Genomic DNA, 8,301 nt, shown 5'->3' with positions numbered 1-8,301 from the left:
GGGGGGGGGGGGGCGGGGGGTGCTTTACAGAGAAGGATATTTGAACTGGGCATTGAAGGATGAATAGGAGTTTGAGAAATAGAGAAGACAGGAAAGGCCATTCAGAGAAGGTGAAGAGATGGTGTGGCAAGTTTCTGAAAGGGAAGAGGGTGATGTATCTGCTCCTATTCTGTCCTCTCCATCCCCAGCTCCGGTTTCAGCCCTCATCATCTGGTCTGCTGTCTCCGCTGCCTGCCACCCTTCCATGGCTCCACAGTCTCTATGAAAACAAGTCATGCTGGGTCTGGAATGCCCATCTCTCCCTTCTATGCTTACCACCCCTCTATTGCTCCAGCGGACATCTTTCAGGCCCGGGCCAGCCTTGTTCCCTCAATGAAGCTTTCTTTCCCTCAGAGCTTGAGCATCATTAGAAGAACCAGGGGCTCAACCCATGTTGATTGATGGAGCCCTGGGGTGCTCCATACCACTCGAGGGCAAACCCAGACTCTAGGCAGGCATGAGGAGAGGCAGGCACAGCGGAGGCATGGAGAAGCAGAACATAATCATGCATCTGCACCCTCCACCCCTCCTTCATCACCCAGACCCCAACTTGGGTTTCAGGGCTCGGTGGGGGGAGGCGGGAGTGTCCACCTCTCGCAGGCTCTTCCTGGTCAGGGAAGGTAGCCGTGACACAGGACAGGCTTAGGATTCAGAAAGACCCAGACTTAAATTCAGATGCTGGGTGACCTTTGATGGGTCTCAGACCCTCTCAGGGTCTCAGCTCTTGTATCAGTAAATAGATAACCACTTCACAATGATCCTTGAAAATTCATAGAAAAGAAGTTTCACTAAAGAATCCTCAACGATAGGCTTGGAAACAGGAAATGAGAGAAAGGAGATTAATCACATTGCCAATTGGTTCTTAACCAATTCCGACAGCGATTCTACCCAGCCGTACTGTTTCCATCTTTAAACAGCTGTTACCGCCTTTGTGGCCACATTCACACTCAAATGACGTCACAGTGACGATACTCGCTAGTGTCTGCTTTGGTTCTGTCTCCCCAGTTATGCCAGATCATCTTTTTGTAATTTAAAAATTTTATATATATATATATTTTTATTGATTTCAGAGAGGAAGGGAGAGGGGGAGAGAGAGATAGAAACATCAATGATGGGAGGGATTCATTGATTGGCTGCCTCCTGCACGCCCCACACTAGGGATTGAGCCCAAAACCCAGGCATGTGCCCTGACTGGAATTGAACCTTGACCTCTTGGTTCATAGGTCAATGCTCAACCACTGAGCCATGCTGGCCGTGCTGTAATATTTTTGACAGAGGGTGTCAAGGAGTGTTCTGGTCTGGCAGACAGTGTAGATGAAAATCTCAGAACCTGTGGTTATAAAATCTTAGTGGAGCTGTTGGGTGGTAGGAAAAACAGACAAGAACCCCCCTGATAGCAGGGTTGTGTCTTTTTCATCCAGATCCCAGGACCCACAGAGAGCCTGAAACACAAGAAATGAGAGGACACACAGGAGTGATCACCAAATGAACCACGGCCGGTTGGCATGGAGATCTGGCTGCTGCCTCGTTTTCCCAGACACAGAACCTCCAATCTCTGGAGTCAGGTCCTTCTCCTGCCCCAGGCTGAGGCCAGGCCTGGGAATGTCCTTAAGCTCCTGGGCCACACCCGTCTCCCAGATAACACTCTCCCTAGCACTGTGGGACCCAAGCATCTGGGAGCCACTGGCCAGGCCAAGGTCCCAGTGGGGAAGGAATGTGTTCTTATTGTTGGGCTTTAAGAGGTTTTGTGTGTTTTGGATGACCTTTACCAGGTGTGTCTTTCACAAGTATTTTCTCACGGTCTATGGCTCATTTTCTTACTTTCTTGGCTTAATTTTTTAGTCACACAATAACCCCTGAGTCATTTGCCTTTTAAAAGTCAAATCATAGAGCACAGCCAGTGGGCTCAGTGACTGAGCTTTGACCTATGAACCAGGAAGGCATGGTTCAATTCCCGGTCAAGGGCACATGCCTGGGTCATGGGCTCGATCCCCAGTAGGAGGCTTGCAGGAGGCGGCCAATCAATGATTCTCTTATCATTGATGTTTCTATCTCTCTCTCCCTCTCCCTTCCTCTCTGACATCAATATATATATATATTTTTTTTTAATTGATTTCAGAGAGGAGGGGAGGGGGAGTGAAAGATTGTAGCATCAATGATGATGATAGGTCAGCTGATATATGTGCCTCTTCCTCTGTCTGTCAGCAGCCCTAGCCTGTTGCATGGCCCCCCTTTCCTGACTCCCTCTCTTTCCTCTTACAGACATCCCACCCTCCTCCTGGTGTCTAGGCCCAACCTCAGCTGCCCCATCGTCCCCGCCAGGTGCTGCAGGGCAGAGGGGGCACAGTGCCAAGGCCTCATTACAGCTAATGAGGGCTCAGCTCTGCAGATGCCAGTGCAAGATACAGAAGAGGACCCGACCGCCTGCAGCCCCATCAGGACCTCGGCCCTCAGCTCCCTCCTCCCCGTCTCTGGAGGGGGAACCAGGGCCACATCCTCGGAAGAGGTAAGGGAGATTTAGAAGAGTCTTCCCAAGTACAGCGAGTGCCATGATGCCACCAAGAGACTGGGGTGTGGGGGCATGAACTAGAAAACAGCATCAGGATAGGGCTCTCACCTGGGTGGCCAGAGGCTCCACTGTCCACTACTCAATAAAAAACAAACAAACAAAACTAACAGAAACCCACTCCTCCGCTCCCCCCCCCCTCCTTTCATGGAATCCCAGCGGGTCAGAAGAGGGACTCTTCACTACCCTTGGGCTGTAACTCAACAACCGGAGCTCCCTTCTCAGCTGTCTCCCATCCTCCCTCTCCTCCCACTTTCGCCGCTCCCTTGCCCTCTGCCTCCTTGTCCTGTCTCCAGGCCTCAGTTTCCCCAAGAGTCAAATGGAGAGGAAGGGAAATAGGGGTGGCCTATCTCCCGTTGAAACTGCAACCTGGGCATGCGCCCTTGATTGGAATCGACCCCGGGACCCTTCTGTCCACAGGCTGACGCTCCATCCACTGAGCCTAACCAGCCAGGGTACCAGCTGAAACTTTTGAAGATGTTCCCTCTCAGAGACTTTCTCTCCCCGCCCCCCACCCCTCGCCCCCCTCTCTCTTTTGGAGAACAATCCAGATGTTCCTCCCCATGGAGAATGGGGGAGTCTCTGTGGTGGAGGGTGGGAGTCTTCACATCAGCCCCCCCCCTTTCAGCCTGTTGGGGGCTCTCAGGAGCAGGAAAAGCTCTGATGACCCAGATCTCTACCCCTCCCTCTTACCTAGGGCTCTAAGTCCCACATCCCCTCTACTCCGCACCGCCCCCCCAATCTCTCCAAGGAACTCTCACACTCTTTGAGGAAATTAAAAAAGAGAAAGAAGCTATGAATTAAGGAGCCCAGAGTCAGACAGAAATCATGATAGGAGCCAATGAACCTTTAGCGGGGCCAAAATGAACTCTGCCCTTCCCTTTACTGACCCCCCACTTGGAGGCCAAGACCCCGGGTCTGTGTCCTCCCACAAGTGCCCCCAGCCTGGCCACATTCCTCCAGCCCACACACCTCCCGCCAGCCTGCTGCCCAAAGGCACTTCATCTGCTTCCATCCTTGGCTTGCAGATCCGTCATCCTTGCACCCCGCCCCAAGCTGTCTCTCCACCCAGGGGTTCAGGCTGAGCTTTGAAAGGGTCACTTCAAAGAGGACCTGCCTGTGAGAGCCCAGCCAGACCCAGGCCTGGCTCCTCGGCCAGATTCCCGGCGGCTGGGGACAAAGGCTCCACTGTTCCTCCGACCCCCAGACGCCCCCAAATGCACTGGGCATAAGAAGTCTTTCTTTCCCCAGTTCCGCTCCGTACAGGCCCTTGCTCTTTGCTACTGGGAGTAGCTCTGGTCCCTCCTCCAAGAGAGACTGGGAGTTGGGGCGTCGGGGGAGACAGGGAGCTACCAGCTCCCCCATGACCACCACCACCACCAAACACCCACCCCCTCGGGCAGCCAGAATGTGAAGGCGGCCTTGGGGCCTCGCCACCCCTCAACCACCAAGCCCTTTGCAGGCCTGCAAGGGCCTCCCACCCATCAGAACCAAGCCCATGCTTACAGGCCTTCTCCGGGAAGTCTTCCAGGACCCCTTGTGCTTGGAGGGACCTCACCGCACGGCCGCGAACCTCTCATTCCTCTCTCCGGTCCCTGATAGCAGGAACCAGACCCCACCTGCTCCACTGATTGCCTACCACCCGGCGCTAATCCCGGAGCCGAGCCCTTCAGGTTTTCTGGGTTAACCTCTCACCCAGTGCCTGCATTCTCTCCCCTCCAGCCGGAGCTTGCTCACCTCCTCTGAGTGGGGCCCTCATCACCTCCAGGGGCAGCTCATTTCCTCTTCAGATTACTCAGGCCATAAAGGGTTCCCCCTATTGAGCCCAAAGTATGTTGTTCTCATTTCCATCCATTGATTATTGTTTGTGTAATCCCAGTTGCTACTAAGAGTTCAGATTACCAGATGTCAGCCACTTTACCTATATTACCTCATTTAATCCAAAACAATTTTGAGGGTTTCTTTCAGGGACAAGAAAACGGAGGCCAAAAAACAACGAACGTGGCCAAGGTCACATAGTGAGCAAGGGGTAGGGCTGAAATTTGCACTTCAGCAAGGCTGAAGTCAGGGCCCAGGCATTCAGCCTACCTCCCAGTGTGCCCAGGCACCTCCCCACACTGAGTCTTCTCTTTTCCGGTCCAGCTCCCCACCAGCCTTTGTCAGTACATCCAGTGTGACCTGGTTTGGAGTCTGATGTTCATTCAAACCAGCAGATGGGGAGCAGGGGGAGCCAGAGGGGAAGCAGTCACCTGCCCAGGAGCACACAGGTTTGAGCAGGTTGGAGGAATGACCCTGGCCATCGTAGGGTTTAGGACCGGGAGTCCAATACCCCTTCCTGTCAGACATAGAGAACTGATGGCTATGACAGGCCCTGCCCCAAACCAAACACTCCGTGCGCCCTCCAACTATTAAGCTGAACATCTCAGGGCCAGAGAGATGAAAAAAGGAACAGGCCTCTTTAATCCAATCTGTAGTCTTTTCCCATGTGCCCACTGCCCAGCACTGTCCCCTTGGAACTCTGGGAGAAGAAGGGAGGGAGAGAGGGCAAGAGAGAAGCCCGAGGACTGGGGGCCCCCAGTGGCCCCCGTTAAGCAGTGGAAGGCATTGGTGACAGGGTGTGGGTGAGCTTTCCTTTTCTTTCTAGGTTTGGCTCAGGCGCTCCTGGCGCAGATAACACAGTAATGCACTTCTCGGCTGCCTTCCCAAGACTCCAATCCCGGCTGCTTCCACAGGGTCAGATGATGGAATTCTGTGGTTTTCCATACACGTCAGTCATTCAGTCAGTCAACAAACAGCACTGCTCTGGCCAGGCTCTGTGGATACCGAGATAAACAGGACACCTCTGGGCCTGCCTGGAATGAGGTCAAGAGCAAGGTCAACTCCTTAGCTCTGCCACCACTGTGTGCCATGGGGAAGCCATGTAACCTTTTTGTGCCAATTTCTTTGTCTGGATGATGATAATGTACCTACCTAGAGTGGTAAGCACTTCAGAAGTAGCTATTATTATTATTATTTTTCTTGCCCTCAAATAATGCCAGTCTGGTCGGGGAGACTGACTTGTAGACCGATGGTCACCATGCCAGGGGCAGAGCTAGGCACGGTGCACCCTGGGAGGCCAGGGGAGGGGCTGCTCCCTGGCCTGCACTTCACAAACATTTATGGAGAATCACTCTGTGCCAGTCACTGTGCTGGCGACTGGGGACACAGAGATGAACGGGACACATTGTCCACTCATCCTTGCTCCCCTCCGCCCTCCCTTCTCCCTCCTGGGCCTGGTCCCAGAACCCGGCACCGAGGGGGACACTAAGGACAGAACCAACTGTGCATGGAAAGGCATGGCCTGGGGGCCGGCAACCAGAACACCTGGGTTCATGTCCACCACTCACAGGCCACCTGACGTTGGGCACTCCCTGACCTCAGTTTCCCCACTGGAGCAGGAGGGAGTTGGACAAGAAGACCCCTCTGGTCCTGACCCACACTGACAGCTGATGAATATGCTCCACCCCCATAGCGCCCCAAAGTCCAGTCCCCAGGCCACCCCAGCCTGCTGTCCCACCGAGGCAGTGGGGAGAAGATGCCTGCCTGGCACTAACTGGCACTGCCCTGCTGATGAGCTGGCACCATTTCACGTGGAACAGGGGGCCTGGATCTGAAGGCAGGGTGTTGGAAGGGGTGGGGGTTCTGGGGGCAAGGCAGAGCCAGCTCCCACAGGCCCTATTCATGGCTCTCTCTGGGGAGGGAGAGAGAGCAGGATAATTAAGGCCAGGCTTTATCCAAGTCCCTGACCAAGCCAATATCTCACCTTTGAACCAGCAGACCAGGGCTAATGTCCCTTTGGAAGGAAAACACCAATGAACCAAACCATGACCAAGTCTATGGGCTGGCATGGGACCTGGGGGTTGGAGGGTAAATGAGCTGATTCCCCACCCACCACCCATGGACACCTGAGGCCTTGCCACCCTGAGGTCTCTTGTGCCCATCCCTGTCCCAACTGAAAGGAAAACCACCAAGCTCCAATCTAGCAAGAGGTTGACCTTGATCTTGGGCTGTGTCCAAGATGGACCCAGCTTTGGGGTGCGAATGACAGCAGGACAAGGCAGGTCCTGAGACGAGGGATAGCAGAGTGAGAGGATGGACTCCAGCCGGATAGCCGGGACCCTACGGCGGCTCTGCCACCCGTTAGTGATGTGATTTTATTCAAGCTATTAGCTCTGTGTGCCTCAGTGCCCTCAACTGTAAAATGGGAATGATGGTACCCACACCTCATGGTTGTGTTGTGAAAATTAAATGAGGTTGTTTATATAAATCCTGGCCCACGTCTTAGCCGTCAGCTGTGCTATGAAAGAAACTCCCCCTCCTTAAAAACACATGTTTGGGGGCACTAATGTATATGCTTGTTTGACTATATTTGATCCCCTATGAATCCCTCTGTATTTCCGCACTGGAATCCACCTCCACCGGAATCTACCAGACCCGCTATCGTGGAGGAAAGTTCCCGGCATGATGCTCCAGGCTAGCCTGGGATGCTGCAGCTCGTAAGCCTCTCCCCGGAAGTTCTCCCCAAGAGCTAACTGCAATCCCTCCTATTGTAACTGATTCCATTCTCCTCCTTTGTACTCTCTTAACCATGCACATCATGAAATCCTTCTAAGAATCCCTGCAATGAAGGGTGAAGCAATACATGCCTCTGCCCACTCCTGCACTGCCCTGTTCTGTACCGACACCTGCCCTCACCCCCACTCGCATTCATGCCAAAAATGCTGGCCTCCTGCTCCCCTTTCCCATGAGCTCGGGGTCAGCCTGAGGAGGGAGCACAGACTCCAACCAGGCTGCCCTGACACAGGGCCTATTCCCCAGGCCCAGACCCTCTCTGCTTGGACTGGGATCCTCAAAAGCCTGCCCCATGCCCCACGGTGTCCGAAAGCCACCTTCCTCATAACGCTCTCCTCCAAAAAGTTTTCAGCTTGTGACTCCCATCAAGAGACTGGGGGACCTGGGATGCAGAAACTGGGAACTCCTAGCCCCTTGAGGGTGGACTCAGCCACCATGTGAGCAAGTGGAAGAGGCTGAGGTTGGGAACCTTTGAGTTATGTTTGGAGGTGAAATGAGGTTATGGAGTCGAGATTCACATCGAATGCCAGTGAGCACAGCATCTCCGCGAGAGCGCGGCCACTTTTGGGAATGGGACTGTTGCCCTGGCAGAGGGGGAGAACCACGTGGGATCAAAGCCATCCTCCCCAAGCTAGGCCACAGGGTAAGGGTGGGGGTGAGATGGTAGAGGAGAGAGATGAAGTCTGTGCTGGTGGTGGTGGTGGTGGTGGTGGTGGAGTGTAATCCAAGGGACTCGGGCTTAATGACCTGCACCCCCACCCCCTGTCCATCCTGAATTTCAAGTTTGTAATTAGGAGCACTTTGACTGAGCTGCGGAGGGGGAGTCCGGGAGAAGTGAGCACTCATCCTTCCAGCTCCCGGGACACTCACAGTCTCCGAGTTTGCAAAGTGCTAGACCCCAGCTTCCCCCTGGGGGGAGGGCTGGGAGGAGCACCCCCGCGGCCCGCAGCCCTGTCAGAGGAGGAAGAGGCCTCAGCCCAGACCTGGACCCCAACATAGACCCCCAGGGAACTTCCTTTCCAAGCCCAGGGAACAGACTGGCCTGACAGTTTTGGGAAGGGGGGGAGTGCATGTGTGGGTGCCCG

The 8,301-nt window shown here is 54.3% G+C and overlaps 1 long non-coding RNA gene across 1 annotated transcript in view; it reads left to right on the top strand.

The window, feature by feature from the left end:
- LOC107184757 overlaps positions 1–6,911 on the top strand; it is a 7,928-nt gene extending 1,017 nt beyond the window's left edge. Inside the window, exons 2-3 of the long non-coding RNA XR_001515660.1 lie at positions 2,302–2,545; positions 5,250–6,911. This is a non-coding gene — a long non-coding RNA (uncharacterized LOC107184757). The remainder of the gene's footprint in view (positions 1–2,301; positions 2,546–5,249) is intronic.
- Positions 6,912–8,301: the final 1,390 nt, after the last annotated feature.

The sequence above is a fragment of the Myotis davidii genome, unplaced genomic scaffold (genome assembly GCF_000327345.1).
Source record: "Myotis davidii unplaced genomic scaffold, ASM32734v1 scaffold327, whole genome shotgun sequence".
In the NCBI taxonomy this organism is placed as follows: Eukaryota; Metazoa; Chordata; class Mammalia; order Chiroptera; family Vespertilionidae; genus Myotis; species Myotis davidii.
This window is presented reverse-complemented; position numbering and strand designations above follow the sequence as displayed.